The sequence below is a fragment of the Balaenoptera borealis genome (assembly GCF_965194805.1).
Source record: "Balaenoptera borealis genome assembly, chromosome: 11".
NCBI lineage: Eukaryota > Metazoa > Chordata > Mammalia > Artiodactyla > Balaenopteridae > Balaenoptera > Balaenoptera borealis.
In genome coordinates this window covers 62,425,639-62,447,564 of record NC_138868.1, presented here as the reverse complement: position 1 = coordinate 62,447,564, position 21,926 = coordinate 62,425,639, and the positions used below count along the sequence as shown (strand labels likewise).

Sequence of the window (21,926 nt, the reverse complement as noted above, 5' to 3'; positions counted from 1 at the left end):
TAAGATTTCAAGAATTTTTTTAAAAGCACATTTCAAATTATATCGTATAGTGTAAAGGAGGAAGGAAGACCAGGGTACTTACCCTCTTCCTAAAACTCTCAATTACTCTTCACAACAACCCTAGTAGGTCCAGAGAGGGAGTCTCAGGAGAGCTGAGAAAGCACCCGGATTGATCTTATTCCAAAATTCCTGTTCTGAGACATTCAAATAACTCTCTGTGATGTAACAATCTAAATTGACTCGACTTGCTGTTTTTAAAAAGCCAGATTACTTATCTACCTGAGATGTTATGAATATTTTCCCTCAGTTTTAGTATATTCTTTTTGTTTTGGGAGCAATCTTTGTATCTACTTTTGTAAATCATTGTATTATTGGGCAGCAATAAGAAACTGAAGAATAAGCATAATTTCAAAAGCATTTCTTTATGGAGGCAAAGTAGCTGTGAGAAAATGCTATGCAAAATCACTATAGCAACAAGTTATAGGAACTCAGAAAGAATCAAGACAGTAACGTTAAACCATAACACCCACAGCATAGATACAAATTAAAACTGCTAAGTGTACTGAGTGCTTTTATATGCCAGGCACTTTCCCAAACTTTTATATGTACTAACTAATTTTATCCTCATGACAATCTCTGGGGTAGGTATGATTATTCCAGTTTTATAGAAAATTATGGTACGTATTTAACTAACAAATGGAAAAAGTGGGGTGAGATTGTTGAAACAATGTATCAGGACATACTTAGACTATTAATTTCATTAGAGCGAGGGTTTTGTTGTTTTATTTCCTGTTGTATTCCCTGTGCCAAAAATGATTTCTGGCATGCAGTCCTAATAGTAATAGTGGTGATGATGGTGATGAAGCGGAGGGAGGAGGAGGAGGAGAAGAAGGAGAAGAAGAAAACAATCACTACCATTTATATAATCTTATTACCTGCCAGGCTGCACTTTATACAAATTAGCTCATTAATCCACACAGCAATCCAAGAAGGCATGTGTTGTTTCCATTATCCCCATTTTGCAAGTGAAGAAACTGAGGTCTGGAGAGGTTAAGTGACCTAAGGTCACTTAGGATTAGGATAGGATTTGAATCTAGCAGGCTGGCACCAGAATCCGTTCTTTTCACATGTGCTCAATAAATATTTATTGAACGTTATTCTCATCACACATAATACTCCTCAAGCATTAAATTCTGAGAAAAAAAAGGATACATCATTTAACAATAGTCAAATTTTAATAGATAGGTGGATGGATAGATAATGACTATACGGTTAAGAATCTAGACTCTAGAATCAAAGTGTTAGGGTTTGAATCTTGCCTCCACAATTCCCTAATTATGTAAACTTGAGCAATTGACAACTACTCTGAGCTTCTGTATCCTCAATCTGTACAATAGCAATAATCGTGATATCCATTTCACGGGTTGCTGTAAGGATTTAATGAAGTGATACGTAAAGTGTGAAGAGCAGTGCCTGATAAATATGAACTTCCCTGTTAATGTTAGCTATTTATATGTGTGTGTGTGTGTATATGTGTATGTGTATGTGTAAAATGACATATTATGACCCCCTAAGTAGATACCTCAGGCTGAGGTGGGAATGAATTTTTATTAAAGGACAATTACGAGAGGCTGTTTTCATTCCTAGCCTGATGGTGAGTCCAGTGAATTGTAAAGGGAGATGAATGCTAGGGTTGGCAGTATAGGAGGAAGGGCTGTGCAAGACTGCTTACATTTATACGGAGATCTAAGTATTTCAGAATGTAGAATTTTGTTTTCATTAAAGGATCAAAACTTACCCCTCAAAGCAGAGAAAGTAAGCCTTCCATTTCCACTCTTTAATTCAGTTCTGTAGACCTTAAGCTCATATGAAGTTTAAAGGATCCCTCGAACAGGGTTTTTAAAGTCAGCAGGGATGTGTGTTCCACACTGAATACTAAAACCTAAGATCACTATAATCCAGAGAAAGTGAGTACATTAGAAAGTAAAGAGGAATTATGTGGTTTGCTTTAAGTGGGGGGAGGGTATACTGGGCTTAGCTAACCCAGCTAGAGCTTTTGTCTAAATTTAAGAAATGCTCGGAGGCTTCCCTGGTGGCACAGTGGTTGAGAATCTGCCTGCTAATGCCGGGGACACGGGTTCGAGCCCTGGTCTGGGAAGATCCCACATGCCGCGGAGCAACTAGGCCCGTGAGCCACAACTACTGAGCCTGCGCGTCTGGAGCCTGTGCTCCGCAACAAGAGAGGCCGCGACAGTGAGAGGCCCGCGCACCGCGATGAAGAGTGGCCCCTGCTTGCCGCAACTAGAGAAAGCCCTCGCACAGCAACGAAGACCCAACACAGCTAAAAATAAATTAATTAATTAACTACTTAAAAAAAAAAAAAAAGAAATGCTCCCCTTCTGCGTTGGGTCTTCGTTGCTGTGCGTGGGCTTTCTCTAGTTGCGGCGAACGGGGGCTACTCTTCGTTGCGGTGCGCGGGCTTCTCATTGCTGTGGCTTCTCTTGTTGTGGAGCACGGGGCTGTAGGCGCAGGGGCTTCAGTAGTTGTGGCGCACGGGCTTAGTTGCTCCACAGCATGTGGGATCTTCCCGGACCAGAGATCAAACCCGTGTCCCCTGCACTGGTAGGCGGACTTAACCACTGCACCCCCAGGGAAGTCCCGAAATGTTCCCCTTCTGGATGAAGGACAAAATGTGCCAGGGCCCCAATGTGACATGTAAAAGGAGTTCAGATCGGGTTTCAGCCCTAGCTCATTCGCTTGGTCAAGCGTTCTTGTGAACAACCTGCCTAACAGAATGGATTGGCCCAGACTGAGGACAGGGATGGGAATCGTAGTTCCCTTTGTTATTTCCGTCTCTCTCAAATTTATTCTAATGTTCTGTTTCCTTTCGTATGCCTCTGGCATCATTACAAGGATATCACTCTGTCAACCCTATAGGTTTAAAAATAACTAGAGGCTAATACAAGTTCAGAGATGGAGGACACCCTAGAAACAATTTAGTCAAACTTGATATGCTCCACATGAGGAAACTGCCACTCAGCCCACAAATACGTATTAAATGCCTATTATACGGTTAGTACTTCTGGGGATACACAGGCCAGGCATGGTCAAACACTAGTCTCAGGAGGTTTAGGGACCACTGGGCCAGAGGGTTTATTTTGTGGATATAATTGACAGCCATTGGTAATGTAAAAAAAAATTATTACAGATTGTATTTTTCAAATATATGTGAATTTTACTTAGCTTTCAGCCTTATTTATTCTGGATCCATTATGATTTCTCCTAGATACTATATTTATAGGTTTGTGTTCATCAGTTTCTAGGCCTTCAGAGTTTTTTCATGTGAAATCTGAAGGTCAAGTGACAGACCAGATTTCCTTCCAGCTCTCCCCACTCTCACGATAAGCTACTGGATAAATTCTTACTGTCTTGCTAGCACTGGAATCTATGTTCCTTGTAGGGGGGGTCTTAGGCTACACTGGGCATGAGGAAAGGGGCTGTGAGTAAAAACAAGTCTCTGACCAGTTGTCCACCAGTATAATTGCTGGAATTCTGAGCCTCTCCCTTCCTTCTTTGCAGGGCCCTTGGTGACTCATGCGTTGTCCTGAACAACCATTTCCACACTCTTACAAGACAACCTTTCCCATTGTTTCCCCATAGGATGCCCCTCACTTATAACAAATCGCTTAGTCTTCTCACCTTTGTCACTGTCCCAACCCCTTAGAATGATGTCATTTCAGATGTACATCTACTTTTCCACTGTTGTCTGCACTGGCGCTCCACACCGAGGCCAGACTTCCAGGAGCTGGGCAGTGTCTGGCAGGGGCAAGATGAGAAGCCTTTCATTTCTACCCTGTACCGGTGCTCCACAACTGGGAGTCTTGTGTTACGACACTGAGATCCACGCTTCTGCCCCTTGACAGGTACCACGTGGGACCTCTTGTCACCTGGGCTTTAGCCCTCAGGCAGAGACTGTTGTCTGTCTTCCCTGTTTTTCTTGCTATCTTCCATAGCAGCTCTGTTTCTGTCCCAGCCATTTTCCTTGTCCTGATTTTCATGTTGGAGCCTTTTCCTCTGGGATCCTTGTGACCCATAAAAACAGCCTCTAATCCAGACTCTTTCCCAGCAGAGAAACAAAAAAGACAGACAGACTTTTCTTTGTTGAGCAACTTTAATATTCATTTTCCAGAGCATCAACCCTTTCTCAGAAGATGATCTACTTTTTAAAACCCTGAAGGTAAAAGAAATTACAACAGGAGGGATGGGGATAGTGACAGTGGGAAATCAGGTTGGGGTGGGTGGATGTCTTGTCCAATGATGCTTCAGGCAGCCACTGGCATCCAACTGGTCAAGAGTTCCTAGTAATCTTTGGTCAAAGACTTCCTATAAATCACAGCTCCACAATGCAAGTTGCCTTTCCTGAATCCTCATCTGGGCATGTAGTGTTGGTTTTTTCTCTCCCTTCTCTCTAAAAGGTCTCCTAATGTATCCCATGTTCTTGCTGTACCCCTCAATTCCGTGAGACCTCTCTCACGGAATGTCATGAGACCCCCCTCTGTTTCCTTAGGTCAGCAAGTGGAAATTCACACTTGCTGAATTCACTCAAGATTCAGGCTCTTTCTAACCCCCCGTCTGCCATCTTAAGTTGTTGTCACAATATTTAGACCCTTCCTTTTTTCTTTTTAGGTCCAAAGTCAGCTACTGAGGGAGCTGGCAAACAATCTTCAGTTCATGCACTTCCATCCCATAATACCCAGGGGAATAGTGAACCTCAAGAACAAACCAAGTCTATTTGCAAATTTTCCACTAGTAATAATTCTGTATAAATGAAAACAGGGTAACTCTCTGTCATCTCTTTATGGATAGGAACAATGCTATATGTTGTCCATGTGACACCTGAGCACATAGTGACACTCAATGGAATGACCAATGGTAGGTGTCGACCTGAAACAGTGACTCACAGCCCAAAGGGTGGTTTTACATTTAGTGGAAGCTCTTCTCCTGGCTGAAGGCAATGCATGGAAGAGTAGGTATTTGAGAGGAATCCTGCTCTCTGGGCCATAGTTCACCCTTATTATCTTGGGAGAAGGTGATACATACTGTTTTCCCTGAGATTTCTGAGTTAGGCCACAGAAACAGATTTTCTTCATCCTATCTACCGGGCATTGTAATAGGTGATGTCTACTTTCTGTTAAAGTCTGTTTTATTTGTATTCTACATGTGTCAATGCCAGATGCTCTGGAGAAGTCATGTCATACGTGGATTCCTCCAACATGTCTTAAAGGCTTAGGTCATTGTAATGTGCGCTGCTAGGCTTTCAAAGGTGGGATCAAGGTCCAGAGCAAGCAAACCTCTCAGCAACTCTGATTGACACTGTGAAGGGTAATAAAACAAAAATCAATTCAACAAACTTAGAAGATTGAAAAGGAACAGATTAAGACATGCAAAAGGACTTTATTTGCAGCACCAGTCACTCTGCAAGTTTGCTCAGCATGCTAAGTAAATGTCAGTGCTTGGCAAGGTGAGGGTAATTGCCATTCCCTTTCTCCAATGTTCATTCTACAAAGAAAAAGTTCTTTATAGTTCCAACTCTAAAGGAAAAGGAACAGAAAGAAATACGTGTTGCAAATAAGCCTAAAGCTAATAGTATATCCTGAGGGCCCTAAGTAAGTATCATTTAATCAGAGAATGCTTGATCAGAAAGGGTTAGAGAAGATTACATCCCAACACTTTTTTAAAAAATTAATAAGTGCAGCAAAATTAAGAAACTTAACCAAGATCACACAGTCATAGGACTGTGGCAGATATAGGACTTGGGTCAGAGATGTCAGGTGCCAGTGCTTTTTCTCCCATGCCAGTTAGTAATTTAAACTAAACACAATCTTTTAGAATGTTTCATGCTAAGAAAGGTTACATATCATAGACCAAGCCTGGAAGGAAACAGAAATGTTACTTCAGGATAGCAGTGTTTACCTCAGATGAGTATGATGTGACGAGGGAAAGAAATTATCTTTTACTTTATACAATTTTTAATTATTTTAATTGTTTATAATAAGTATGTTTAAGTTTTGTTGGTAAAAACTAAATTTAAGAATCCCCCATTTAGACTCAGCAATTCCTCTGGTAGACCTAAACCCAAGAGAAATGAAAACATATCTCCATACAAGATGTATACAAATGTTCATAGTAGCATTATTCATAATAGCCAAAAGGTGGAAATTATCCAAGTATCCATCAACTGATGAATGGATAAATAGCATGTGGTAGATCTATACTATGTAATATTACTCAGCCAGGAAAAGGAATGAAGAACTAATACATGCTACAGCATGTAAGAACCTTGAAAAACATGCTGAGTGAAAAAAGCCAGTCACCAAGGACCACATATTATATGATTCCATTTATATGAAGTGTCCACAATAGGCAAATCTATAGAGTCAGAAAGTAAATTAGTGAATGCCTAGGGCTAGATAGGGAGGTGATGGGAATTGAGAGTGACTGATGACGGGTATGGGACTCCTTCGGGGGGGTTATGAAAATCTTTTAAAATTAGATTTTAATGATGATTGCACAACTCTGTTAATATACTAAAAGCCACTGAATGATGCACTTTAAATGAGTGAATTTATGGTATATGAATTATAACTCAATAATGCTGTTAAAATTTTCCATTTGAAAGTTAAATAATTCATATAGCAACAAAGCTAAGATTATGTCCTTACGACATAAAATATTCAGATAAAAATAATTTTAAAAACTGATTTAAAAGCCTATATGATTTTTCTACTCTCTGACAGATTATTCAAATAGTTAATTATTCAGAGTATTTAGAGGTCTTCAGATTTTTGTATTTTTAATAAGACTATAGCTCTCATTCACTAAGTACCAACTTTTTGTTAGGTGTTCTACAAACATAATCACTACTCCTCACAATACATCTATAAAGTAGATATATTTATCCTTACTTTACTGATAAAACTAATAGCTGGCAGAGCTGAGCTTTAAATCCAGTTCCATTTGCTTTTATTATACAACAATCGCCATCCCATTATATAAAAATAATCCTTAAAACTCTCCTTCCCAACTAGAAAAATTGTCTACACTCTCTCCCTTCCTTTTACCCTGTTCACTCTTCAGAGCCACCCCGAGCTCTCCACTGAAATTGTTTTCACCAAGGTCACCAAGAGTCTTTGCTTCTAAATTCAGTGGAAACTTCTTAGTCCTTATCAAATTTTATCTTTCTGTGCACTTGCCTCTGTTGCTTGCGCCTTCCTGAAACCTCTTTTTTTTTTTTTAACTTCCATAATCCCACTTCTAGGCTCATGATTCTCCTTGCAACTTCGACTTTCTCTTCCCCATCTCCTTAGACATCTCCTCTTCTCCTCATCCCTTTTGTCCATTTCACTCAGTGATGCCTTCTCTTTCTCCTCTGCACACCCTCCCTAGTAGAAGGCATCCATGTCCACGGATCTGGTTCCCAGCTATGTGCTTATGTCTCCCATCTCTATATCTGCAACCAGATCTTTCCTTGACTCCAGACTCATACATGTAGATTCCTACTGGACATGTTTCCTCAAATGCCCTAAGACACATCAGAAAGCACATTCATCATCTTACCTTTCAGACTGTTGTCTCCAGTTATAGCCACTGTCTTAATGACCAGTAATAGTATGGTTTAGTATTTGGGAGCATGTGCTTGGGTTCAAATTCTGGCTCCACTTCTTAGTACCTGTGTGATTTCTCTGTGCCTTCATTTCCTTATCCATAATGTGGAAATAATAAAAGTATCCATCTCACAGAGTCTTTATGAGGATTGAATTTATATGTGAAAAATGCCTGCCACACAGTAAGCTTAGTACTTCTATGGTTATGACACTAAGACGTTTTCCTGGATTCCTTCTACTGATTCACCTTAAGTTGATATCTAAGTGTCCTACCAATCCATATGTCTTTAACATCTCTGGAATAATTCCTCTGCAGTCTTTCCACATTATATCCACCCTAGATTCGGCTAGAATCATTGCCCATCTGAAACACTTACCAACTGCTCTCCACCAAAAGCTCTACGTACCTTCAATTCATTCTTCAGATTATAGCACACATAGAGCCTTCTAAAATACACATCTGATTTTGTCTCTGCCCTGACTAATCCTCTGCCCTCCCGCCGTCACCTGCCTTTCATTCAAAGCAGTTCTCCTTGTAGTTCCCAGGGAAAAACACAAGTTTTTGCTCCTGCGTCTCCCATTCTTAAATGCCTCCTCTCTAAACAAGTAGACATAGAATCTACTTGTCCATCTCAGTGCCAGCTCCCACTCACAAATCTCTTCACCTAGGTTACTGCTAGTAAGCCCAGGTAGTGCGACTTCTGGGGTACCACTAGAAACCCCTCCCTGATGCTTTCAGCCTGGGAGGGGGGCCCTCGTCCATCCTTCTAAAGTTATAGAACTTAGCCTACTGTATTATTATTGTTATTTGATTGCCTTATCTATCTCATCAACTACACTGAACCTCTTGAGCTTGGGAACTGTGTTTTAATCATCTCCTCTATCCCTGGTGCCCAGCAATGTACCTGGCAAATATTAATGATTTTTTAAAAAGACAGTAAGAATTATTTAAATTATTATAAATTTATTTATTCCAATAAATATGTAGTGACCTGTATACTTAGTGAGCCTGTGACAGACACTGTGCTCTGCATTGGAAATACAAAGACAAATTAGATGTAGCCCTTTCCCAAAGGGACTCATTCTAATAGAAGAGACCACAGCAGAAGGAAAACAATTAGAATCCCATAGAATAGGTGCTGTAATAGAGGGCATATGCTGAGAGGATATCAAGAAGGAATTTATTAGCATGATTAAAATGGGAGATAAGTTACGGAATGTACACACACACACACACACACATAGTGATGGTCAGAAGTCTGCAGGATATTAAATAATGGGGTCAGTGATTACACTTAATTTGAAATGAAATAGAGAGGTCTTTCTTGAATATAACCATAGCCCTCCCTATCTTATTCTTTCCACTATTTAAATTGCGTTGTTAAGCTATACCCCAACCACTGACAAAGCCACAGACATACTATAAAACATTCTATTCTACATAATTCCAGCACTTCTGGGTGTGCGTTAAGTCAGTGTTTTCCCAAATTCAAGTTCATAGACTGGTGATGGTTCACGGCCTAACTTCTACTGGTCTGGGGCAAAATGAAGGAAAAGAAGGACTTTGCAAGATACATATACATACATCAATGTTAGACTGCCCTCTGTCCTTCCTTAGGAAGAATCCTTCCTGAGATTATGATCTCCTTCTAACTTCGGTGTCAAATATATTTTATTTTATGAAACTACGGTGATAATAGATAGAAAAGTAAAATGATTTAATAGCTCTATATTATTAAACATTATGAGGCTCACATGTTGGAAAGTAGACTTGAGAATTACAGTGGCAACAGAGGCCAGCAGTAACACATGGAGTGGATAATTGTGCTGTAAAACCAGCATTCTTAAATGTCACCCATTAACACTGTGTATACAGAGGAGCTGGTCTGAAATACAAAGGAAAAATCCCACACATTAAAAAAAAAATGAAAGAGAAAAACCTTAGTTCACAAAAACATTCAATCTAAGACAAGGTGCTGAGGGTAGAAAATTATAGGTTTAGCCTCTTAATTCTGCTAATAGGAAGCTGTAACCTGGAGAAAAAATAACCATGGTAAAAGCAATATAGAATTATAAGAGAATTCTTTTTTTTTAACACTAAGCCTGCATATTTGTTTTGAATTATCATTAATCAACTCTCAATTCAGGCAGGTTTCTCTGGTGTCACTTTCATTCCCCTGCTCCTTTTTTCTGTACCTTTGCCCATCCTAAACTGGGCCTTCTCCATTCTTCTCTGATTTTCCAGATTCTACTGTTATACCAAAATCTAGCTCAGATATTTACCACTTCCATGAATCCTTCCCTGAAAACTCCCACCTATATGCCTTCTCTGAAGTTATATCATGTTTTCCCCACTGTAGGTCAAATTACCATCACTTGATTAAAGATTGTCTTGTGTTATTCACAAATCATTCATTCTGTAGTCTTGTCTCACTAACTATATTGTATACTTCTTGAATATAGAGGCCCTTGATATTAATATTTTAATATTTCCCAAACCCTAGAATAGTGGTAAACACATAGTAGGGACTCAAATATTCAATGTTTTGTCAGTAATCATTGCTGCAATGATAGCCAGCCAGCAGATCAACAGCAACTGAAGTGTATTCTCTAAGTATCTGTATGAAAACCAGATTTTGCTTTAAGTTAAAATCATTGTACTTTTCTCCTGAACGATTTTTTGGTAGCACAAATTGAAACAACAAAGAAAACAAGTTCCCCATGATGTTTCCAGGACCTGTTGACTTCATGTTAATATCTCATAGGACTTTAACCCCTTCAGTAGTAGGAAGGTTAAACCTAAGTGAAAACACTGGCTAACCATTAACCATTTTCTTAGTTCCAAAGTTGTCATCTTTGAGGTGGTGGTGTGTCACTTTGACAACTCTAAAATTCTTCTGCCTTAGAACCAGACTCCTCTTCTTGTGTGACAGCATAGCGTGTGTGCCCTTTTGCAATGCACATTAAGTTCTCAAACGTCCATTGCAATGCTCAACAGCTGCAATTCTGCAGGTTCAACACCTTTTCAGTCCAACTTCTCAATGTAGCCTGCGTTCCACTTCACTCAGTTGACTTACTCTGTTGCGTTTATTACTAAACTGTTCATTTAATTTAATGACTAACAAAGGACTCAGATAAAGTTCTTTGTCCTGTTTTTAGAGCCTAGCATAATTAGTCACATCTCCCTCATCTTCAGATAGCAAATTTAATTAGAATCTCCAGTGGATCACTTTCTAGGGCACAAACAGTACATGGAGACGTTGAGGTTGCTTCCCTCGAACAGAGGAAGAGTCTTCCCAGATTTTCATGGTATCGACCTGTATCAAATGTTTCAGAGGAAGGTTAGACTAAAAGATAAACCTGTGATATATTAAAAAGCTTGGGCAATATTACCCCCAGGGATCAAAGTCCTTTTCCCTTAACTAGGAATCTTTTGATGAAACATAACGATTAACCGATCCTTGTAATTTCTGAGCTGTCCCAGCCTAAGTCTCTCCTTGCTGAAATATTTATTTCCTTCTTTCTGTTCATCTTAAATTTGAAATTGACATTAGTAAATTTGAAAAGCTGGTTAAATTTTTCTTTGTTTTACAGCAAACAATTTAGGGAAATTCTCTTCTCACTTTTTACTTCCCCATAATGTGATCTCGTAGCTTTCCCCAAAAGGACTGTGCTTTCTTCCTCTTCACCATAATGAATGTAAGCAAGGCCTTGGGTAATTGCTCACGTCAATCTCAGTACTACAGTCTGGCTTGGGATGGTACTCAGCTGCCTGCCAGGACTTATTATCCTCATTCCTCTGATTAATTACTGTTCTTGAGCACCTTGCAGCTGAACAGAATCATAGAGGCTTAGCACTGAAAGGAGTCCCAGAAATTGGGTTTCAGTACTCCTCACTGTATAAATGGGAACATAGTCCCAGAAAAGGGAAAATGGCTTGCCTAAGGTTGTGTAACAACGCAGTAATAGATGTCCTACTGGAAGAAAGATCTTATTTTTGCTCCAATTGTCATTCTAGTACTCTACTCTGGAATCTCTTGAATATTGTATGACATAAACCCCTATATTTCCTTTAGTTCTTTTATGTTGATAACTCAGGTGAGGCAAGAAAGCAAAGTCTGCAAAGGCTGAGAAGCTGCATATTGGGTCCCTTCCTCCGGCTAATGGCCAACTCCCAACGGTCAGTCATGTGCGGTAATCTTCAATCCAACGAATGTTTGTTGAGCAAATCTGTATTTAGTGTGCTAGGAATGGCTCAGTTAGATGATTATGGAACCTTGAAGAAGGACACTATCTTTGACCTCCAGGACAAATTCTAAGAATGAGTATGAAGCGGTGTGTGTGTTCATATGAGCATGTGTGGAGAGAGAGAGAGAGAAGGGACAGACGTATAATCAAGGGACAGTGCTATGGGAGGTTCTGAGGAGAGAGAGAGCTCACAAGTGGTTAGGAGATCGGAGAAGTTCGCGTGGGAGGGTTAACTCAGTAGGAAGACAAAAGTGTGGTGTCCAAGGCTGATGGAAAAAATCAAAGAGGTGAAATGACTTGAATAAAAGGAGTGGAGATAAGAAAGCATGTTTGAACTCATTCACTTATTCATACATTCACTAAATGATAATTTAGGAAATGCTACTCTGCCAGATGTTAATAGAATTTCAGATATATAGATGAAAACATGTTTCCTGACCTCAGAGAATTCATACTCTAGACCAAACTTCTCAAGCTTTAATGTTTCTCAAACTTTAACAGGCATAAGAATCACCATTTCCAACAAGCTCCAGGAAGATGCTGGTGTTGCTGCTACTTGAGCCATGCTTTAAGTATCAGTAAACTTGCTTATAAAGAGATCATTATAATCTAATATGACAGTTGCCATCATGCAGGCAAGTCCAGGTGCCTTGGGAACATAAGAGTGGAGATGCTAGCAGCAGTTGTGGAGGTGGGCTTAGAGATTAGGGTATGTGAACGGCAGTAGCAGACAAGTCTGAAGCCACAGGCTGGAACTATGTATATATGGAGGACCTTAAAAGTCAGGAAGGAATTCAAAACTTGCTTGTGATCTTCTTATCACTGCTCTGGAGCATGACTTTCTTCCTTTTATCAGTAGTTGCGGGCAATGAAGATAATATTAAAAACTGATCATTATCAAGCACTTGTAATGGGCCAGCACTATACTAAATATGTTTTATGTGTTTGCTCATTTGATTCTCACAAGCATCCTATGAAATAAGTGCTTTTATTTATTTTTTTTTCATTTTGAGAATTAAAAAACAAGAATACTGAAGCTTAGAGAGGGTATCTGAGTATTTAGAAGTAATTCTTATCCACTTCAGGGCAGCTATCATCTTAATTAATTCAGTGTGAACCAAAGAGAGACCCCATGATCACACATTCTCTATTCTATCCCCCATTACTTTTGCATCTTGTATATACTTCTGTTATCACACTAAACTATAATATGCTTGCTTCCCTTTATCCCTCAGTATGTTATGTTTTATTCATATTTTATTCCAAAGTGTCTAGGATGTAGTAGGTGTTTGGTGAATGACTATATTTTCTACTTCTCTTCTAGAATAATCCTCCCACTATCTTTCATGCCTTGTTTCTCCCACACTAAATGTTCTCTCACAATCTCTGCATCTAAAATCCCAGTCCAAGATCTTTAAATGCCATCTCCTCTATGTAGCTTTTTCTGGTTCTTCCTCTGCAGACCTTGAGGGGAACAAGCTCTTCCTTCCTGGCAATTTCATAGCTTTTTTTCTGTACCTCTGCTATCTCACTTTTAATTTTCTACCTCATATATGCAGTTATTTGCTCTTCTTATGTCTCTACTGGACTCTAAAACCCCCTGGTAGGAGTGATAAGCCCCTATTGTGTGGTTAAATTTCGCAGTCAGATTGAACGGGGACTTTTTTTTTGTGGGTGTGGAGGTGGCTAGTTTGAGTTTGGTTTAGTTGGTTTGGGTTTGTTTGTTACAGCATCTCTGCTCATTGACCCAATGATGTTGGACTTAACCTCCATGAGTTTCGTGGGCAAAATGGGGAAAGCGACATCTAAAACTCCAAACACCTCTAAAACTATCTGGAGGATTAAGTGGCTACATGTAAAGGGTTCGTTTTGCCTACACAGTAAGCATCTAATACCATTGGCCGCCATTGTTGTTATCATCTGTGTTCTACCCACACCACACTACCCTCTCCAAAAGTAAATGCCAATAGTATTTTTGAATGAATGAATAAATGAATGTTCCACTTTTTTTTTACAAACTCACCCCCTCTACAATACTGTAAGCAGTTCTACTGTATTTTTCCTCTACTCCTCTCTCTCCCAAATTGTGCACATGAGACGTCTTTATCAAATATTGTCATCTTATATGGCAGCCTTCCCATTAGCAACCTGGAAACTTTAACTGACTTCTAACAAAATACAGCTATTCCTGAAACTATTTCCAATTCCTATTTTGTGTGCTCTCAAAGTGCAAAACAATATAATTTTATTAAAATTGCTTCATGAAGAGGGAAATTTGCATATCGGAATTTATTGGGCCCACCCCATCTATCATACAGATGCATAACAATGTTGATAATGTACAAATGGCTTCTGGCAAAGATGAATTAGACCATTAAAATGTAAAAAGCAACAACACCTCAAAAGATAATAATGAAAGCTCAAGAGGGCATTTCGGACATTTAGTGAGTAGAAATGCTTAACAATCAATTAGGATAAAATATTTCAAATGATGTAGTTCTGAATAAGTGGTCCATAAAATGTATGTGACCAGGAACATCCATGATCAACATGTCTGCTTGTCTACTACATTCTTTATTCCCCATTCCACACTTTCTGTTTTCTGCAATTCTACCTGCAGTCCATAGACTCTGAAAATGCCTCTGAAGTTTCTCACGAGGACAAGGCCTTTGGGTTTTATTTATATGAATAATATAAATTTACTGTTTTCACATTAATGGCAAAATAGCTATATTGCAGATTATTATGGAAATAATAAAATTTGTGCCATACAAGTAGAATTTGAGGTTATCTGCAGTCCCTTATCATTTACAAATCACTGATCCACTTATTCATTCAGCATATACGTTGAGCACTTGTCATGCTCAAAACTTTGGAAGACAAGGTAAACTCATCCCTACGCCCAGGGGTCTGTGTAGCGTGGAAGACAGAGGGTATATAAGCAATATATATAAGCAATTACGGGGTCCCCCAATTAATCAATAAACTGTAGGAAGTGCTACAAAGGAAAAGAGAGCAGAATTCCATGAGGAGATAAGACTAAAGGGTAGACCAAGGGAAGGCTTTTCTAAGGAAGTTCTGGTTAAGCGGAGACCCAAAGGATGGGTAAGAATGAGATCCAGAATGAGGGAAATTGCTTCACAGACGGATTAGGCTGTGTGGTGACCCGGGGTTCTTGTGAAAAACTGAGCCTCTGCCTCAGCTTCCTTACCTCTTAGGTGGTGATACCAATTATATTTACCCCTTAGGGTGGTTGTGAGGATTATATGGCAAGTAACACGCTTAGCACAACGTGTAGTACTCATTCCACATTAGCCGTTATTGTTGCTGATGTTGTTCTTAGCAATTTCACCCTAAATGCACATGAGACATCACTGAGAGCAGGTGAGGCAGGTTTAAGCAAGGGAGCGAATGTTGAGAACTGTGAAGGATCTGAGATTTTGTTTCTTACCTGCAAGCTAGCAAGTTATCCTGCTGTGCTGTCATGGATACTGGCAGAGGATCTGAGATTCCTGGATAAGAAACTTCATAGCCTCATACTAATAGTTGTAGCCAGAGTATCAGCATTTTCACTGGTTCCCTGCGTCTCAGTTTCCACAGAGCAAAACAAGGGAGGCCATGTGATGCCTACACACACGGTGGGTTCCATTACAGGAGAGAAGTCCCAAGCCAGGGGAAACTGACTCTTTTACAGTGAGCGTAAGCCTGCCTGGGCTGTGCCTCAGAGATGAACATTATTATGCTGGACAGTAAACAAACTTACTCATTGCTCCCGAGAGAGACACTGTATCTTCCAAGGCTGTTCACTATACAAATATCCCTGAAAAGACAGTCCAGAACAAAGGAAATCAGTATTTCTGTTTGCAAGATGTGTAGAAATGCAGGGGACTCAGAGAATTGTCTCCCAAGAATTTTATGATCAGATCTGATTTTTTATAAAATCATTCTGGCAGCTGCTGAACTCATAAGTATTCATAAAATTTTATATCCCGTACTTCGTTTTTTACATCATAAGCATTTTTTTTCCAAACTGCCACATCATGGATGTAACACTAATTTTTAATGATTGCATAATATATCAATAATACAATCCATAGTAATGTGCTTAGCTGTTCTCTTAATACAGGAGATTTAGTTTGCTTCTAATTTTTGGCCATTATCAAGGAACATTTCTTTTAAGATGTGGATTGGTTGCAAATGTAAAGCGACAACACTCTGAAGTAACAACATAGATGACTTAGGAAGTATTATAAGAAGGCTAGATGCTATGTTGCCAGTTTGCCTAAGCCTGCACTTTCCAATAAGGAGCGGCGCTAGTAATGGAACCTCTTCAGCCTAATTGCACGGGTTTCCAATCTATTTCAATGAAACAGTCAATATATGCATAAAATGGACTTTACTTCCACCAGAAACATTCTCTGAGACTGAGAATCAATGAATACTATTGATAAAACCATAAGAACTTTCTTCTATGAAATTCTTACCCAGAGAGGGAGTGAGGAACAACAGAGTATTTAACATCAGGTGAAGCTGTATGCATCTCCACCTCCAAATATTCTCCATATAAAAAGGATCCCATGGGCTCTTTCCAACTCATTTCAAAAGTCAATTTTTAGACTGGTTTTCATATCTTTTAATTATTAGAAGGTAATCATATTTTTTAATTATTAGAAAGTTTACTATAGAGATCATCAAATTTAAAACTCTTGTTTACGGCTAGATCATCAAATTTGAAACTCTTGTTTACTGCTAAGGAAACTCATTAAAAGGATGAATGAGTTGCCCATGGGCATAAAATTAAATCAGTCCCCCTTATTGAGCATCTTCTGTGTGAAAGGAGCCATGGTTGGCACTATGAGGAACAAGAAGCAGGTGACACGTTTCCCATCCAGAAATAGCTTGCATTATAGTGGGTGAAGCAGAGATGCAATTTATGTGGAAAGTGCTATGATAATGGTCACAAGTGCAAAGAAACATAAGAAATGTACGTGAATCACCGTGACTGACAAGGCAAGAAAAAGTCTCATGCAAGATGAGGCTCTTGAGTCATAGCAGCTAAGATCATAGCTCATCTCATGAAACTACCTATTTGGAGCTGTAAGACCTTCTTCAATGTCTCTTCTAGTCCCCCAGACCCTGCTTTATTATCATCGGGGGCCAGAAACTCAATCTCTTCACACAGTCCAATCTGCCTTCCAAACTCCTGATGATTAAAAAGGGCTTCTTTGGGATGAGTTCCTGTTTGACTCTATAACTTTACCTGCTGGTTTCGGTGCTACCCATTGAGGCCACACAGTGGAAGTACGCTGCCCATTCCCTATGAGGGGACTGCACATGTTTATAATTTGTTTAGAGCCTTCTCTGCTCCAAGTTAAATGTTGCCAGTGCCTTCCATAGCCCCTCCTGCTGCATGATTTAAAACCAGTCATCATCCTGGTCCTTTTGGATCGAGCACTTCACTTTGTCTCTGTCTTTTTTAAATGTGGTTTCCAAATTCAAAATGGTACTCCTAGTGTGGCCTGATTAGTAGAGTAAAAAAATAGAGTGACTGTTCCCTTCCCTGCTCTTGATGCTGCCATTATCAATGTAGCCCAAGACTAGTTTTTATATCCGCATGACATTCTTGATTTATTTCAAGCTTATTATGAAATGAACCCTCCAAACTTTTATTTTCCAGTGAAGGCTGGTAATTCATGGTGGGTACTGCCGAATGAAGATTATACCTATGACAAGAAATAGGAGATGGGAGGAAGGCATTCTAGGATGAGGAGAACCATATGTAAATGCCTAGTGAAATAACATAACATGACATGATTGAGAAAGGCTGAGTAACCCAGAATGAATATATCATGGAGTATGTATGCAGAGGCAGAGGGGGCTAAAAAAAGTGGGTCATGTAAGACTTTGGAATCATATCATTGAATTAGTGTTTTGCAAGATTACCTTGATAGAAGCCTAAGGAATGAATTGGAGAAAAAAAGACCTTGAGGAGTAAGAAGTTACTTAATAATCATGAAATAATAGTAGTATTTAGAAATTAATTGAGTACCTACTATACCTTACATAAAATATTCTATATACATCATCTCTGATATCACAAAAATCCTGTGAAGTACTATTATTCCCATTTTATGAATGAGGAAATTAAGGCTTAGTTAAATGGACTTACCAAGGCACCCAGTTATATGGTGATGCGGCCTGAATTTAATCCAGGTCTTCTGACATTGTCCTTTGCTACACTGTGGTGATAGCAGGGGTACTGTGAGATAGAGACCAATGTGAAAATATTCTAGAAGTAGAACCAATATCACTTTACAACTAGGGAAATGAAGGGGAGAGAGTAATCCAGCACAACTGAGTTTTCCAGCCTTGGAGGCCAAGAGGGTAGGACAGTGGTTGGGGACAAGCTCAAAGTACACTACTCAGCACCAGAAAAATCCTTTTTAGGAACTGAGACTGGCGACTCCAGCCAGGAGTACAAAGTTATTGAGAAAGTCTAAGGCATGATGAATATGCCCTTGCTGACAATTTTCCCTGGCCCTAAGTTGGCAATAAGAGTCAGCCAAGTATTCTAAGACTGTTACTTTTGGCACTACTTTATCAAATGATTCAACCTGAAAATACCCTCATTTATTGTATATAAAAAATACTCCACTCAGTATAGAAATTCAATCATCCGACAATTGGCAATGGAAGCTGTGCTTTTTAATCCTCACCTATCAGAACAGAAATGTTCTCTTTTATATTTATTAGACTTGGTAAGGTTGTTAAAATAAAAATTTAGACCATATTATCCATATTATACTATGTTCATATTTCTTCTGACTTACACAGGGGTATGAAAAGAAGTACATAAGTACAGCTTGATGAAATAGCAAAATTGATAGGAACTCGTCATTCATCTATAAATATTTAAAAGGTGTTAGCATCAGGGAAAGACAAGATTTATTCAACCAAGATAGAAGTGGATAAGTCATGTTACAAGAATGTAGAAGTAATTGGAGAAAATCAGGTCAGAGAAAATTGAAGTTGATTTTTGGGAAAAATACTCCTGCCTACAAGATTTATTTTTTTTAAATAATATCTTATAGAAAGTGGTGATTTAAAAAAATGAAAAGAGAAAAGAAGAAACAAGTGTTCTTCAATTCATTTGATCAATATTAGCACAAGCTCCTGAAAGGTTTTTAAAGGAAAATCCTCCATCATCTGTAGGCATATAACAAATAACACAAATTATTATGACCTTTTTATCTTATGAGTGTGTATAAAACAAAATCACAACTTACCATCTTAGACACAAAATATTAACTGAAACTCTGTAGCCTGAGGAAATCACTCATTTTTAGCTTTCTTGAGGAAGTATTTATATTAACCTGAATGTAAGAGATACATTTTATATTTATACATACAGTATATATCTATACATATATATCCATATATAGATGTATATGTGTATATATATATGTATCAATACATACAAATATATTTATAAATATATATTTATGTATAATTTACAATTTGTGATTATGATTCAATCAAAAATTCTCAAATTTAAGCACAGATCTCCATGATTTCTTATAATATCTAAAGAGTACTTTCATCTGCAAATTCTGAAGGCAGTCATTATTCAACTACTGATAGTTTGCAAGGCCCTTTGTATAAGGCAGTATTTGTATCCAAAAATACAAAGGCACAGACTTTGAACTTTGAGAGACTGGAGGAGAATCCTATCTCTTACTTGTTTTTGTGTCTGGAGACAAAGAATTTTACCTCTCTGAGCTTCAGTGTCTTCATCTGCAAAATGGAGATAACACAGCCTTCAAGAGGAAGAAATGAGATAATACATGCAAAGCAGTTAGCAAAGTGCCTTGGACATAGTAAATTCTAAATAAGTAGTAGCTGTTTTCAGTACAATTTTGGTTTTTACTCCCTACCCACTCCTACCATGAGAGTGTAAGCTGAATGAGGGAGGGGATTTTTTTTTTCACTTTATTCAATGCTTTTGCTCTAGGTCCTAGAGTATACTTGGCACATGTTAGGCACGGAGTCAAAACTTGTAGAAGAAATCAATAAATGAATAATTATTTTTTTATAAATTTATTTATTTATTTTTCGCTGCATTGGGTCTTCGTTGTTGCTCGCGGGCTTTCTCTAGTTGCGGTGAGCGGGGGCTACTCTTCGTTGTGGTGCGTGGGCTTCTCATTGCGGTGGCTTTTCTTGTTGCAGAGCATGGGCTCTAGGCGCGTGGGCTTCAGTAGTTGTGGCACGCGGGCTCAGTAGTTTTGGCTCACAGGCTTAGTTGCTCTGCGGCATGTGGGATCTTCCCAGACCAGGGGCTTGAACCTGTGTCCCCTGCATTGGCAGGTGGATTCTTAACCACTGCGCCACCAGGGAAGTCCAATAAATGAATAATTTAATGAATAATTCAGCCTCTCCTTCATGCTGAATGGCCTGGAGAAACAGGTTACTCCTTTTGTTCTCTATAATGACAAATAGTATTTTAATATTCAAGTAAATTTTAAAGACTGATTTGAAGAGTAGAGACTCAAAGAAATAGAAGTTCAAAAAGGCAATCAACATTTTAAATGTGAGCATTTTTATTGAAGACACAATTTGGGGCCTGGTAGTTTTACTTAAATATCAGTTTATATTCAAAGAGGTAGTTAAAGGAGTTAAATATCTCCTTAGGGACAGTTTATGACCTTCCCTTTGAATCTATGCTTTTCGATTTTGTTTTCTCCTTTGCTTGTTTGTTAATATTTTCCCATGCCACAAAGCTTCAAATACATCTGTGGCCCAAATATAAGGAATTTACCAAAGGCCAGTCAGCAGCTAAAATCACTACATGTTGGTAGATGCCCCATCGTAGTGAACTCGGTCCTAGTAGCCTGCAGTTTGTGAATCCTCTGAACAATCACTCCTCTGATTTTAAGGCCAGAGAGGAAAGTGTGACTAAACATGAATGTCATTGTCAGGTGGCCAGCCTTCTGTAAAAGGTAATGCTTTCTGCTTATGTGGGATCAGATGAAAAGTTTGGTAAAGAGCCTAGAAATTTACAATTTAAAATGACAAGTGCTTAATGACACATCATTGTTTAAAAATCTTCTGCTATATTTTTCAAGCTTTATAGTTTGCCCTAAACTTTTTTTTTAACAATTTCATGAGGCATATTTTACATATCATAAACTTCACCTCTTTCAAGTGTATAATTCAGCGATTTTTGGTAACTTTGTCCAGTGGTGTAACCACCCCCATAACTCAGTTTTAGAACATTTTCATGTCCCTAATGAGATCCCTTGTGCCCGTTTACAATTAATTTCACTTTTGACCTTAGTCCCAGACAACCACTAATCTATTTTCTGTCTATAAATTTGCCTTTTCTGGAACAACTTTTGTATTTTTAAATGTTCATTAATCCATTAAAAAATACTAGTAGTTAGAGGTTGTTGTTTATGGGGTCAAACTATTTTCTTTATATTTCTTCTTTGTTTAACCAAAGCACATATGGCCATTCCATCTTTTGCAAAGCTAACTTCAAAATGACATTTAACTGTAATCACAGTGAGCATCTCCATGTGGGCAGATGAGGATTCTGTAATTTCATGCCCAGCTGCATTGATGACTTTCAGCCCGTTTAAGCAGCACTGACCACAGACAGCAGTAAACCTGGCAACGCCCTGCCATGGCTGATTACTTCGGTCTTATATCTCTGTAATTTTTATGGCTGACATTTCAACTCGATGTTTCCAATAAGACACAAGTTTATTGGAGCACAGCAGAATTCATCTACTGTCATTTTCATATATTAAACTTCATCACATATTTTATTCCAAAATTAAGATTCACCACTGTGTTCTTTAAGTGGCCGTACACAGATTCCTCCCTTATTTGCATTGTCCTTTTTCATGAATTTGAGATGAAATATACTAGAAAGTATATTTCATTTTCCACTTTAGTCAAGGGTGTTCTATACATAGGAGGTTCCTGGTATATTTATTTGGTTTCATTAAATGC

At 38.6% G+C, this 21,926-nt stretch overlaps 1 protein-coding gene and 1 long non-coding RNA gene across 19 annotated transcripts in view; one reads left to right on the top strand and one right to left on the bottom strand.

The window, feature by feature from the left end:
• The window catches only part of DLG2 (discs large MAGUK scaffold protein 2), a 2,068,078-nt gene that overhangs the window by 1,593,923 nt on the left and 452,229 nt on the right, over positions 1–21,926 (top strand). The gene's annotated exons all lie outside the window — the stretch shown is intronic.
• LOC309606382 overlaps positions 13,909–21,926 on the bottom strand; it is a 136,588-nt gene continuing 128,570 nt past the window's right edge. The window contains exon 3 of the long non-coding RNA XR_014231786.1: positions 13,909–20,392. This is a non-coding gene — a long non-coding RNA (uncharacterized lncRNA). The remainder of the gene's footprint in view (positions 20,393–21,926) is intronic.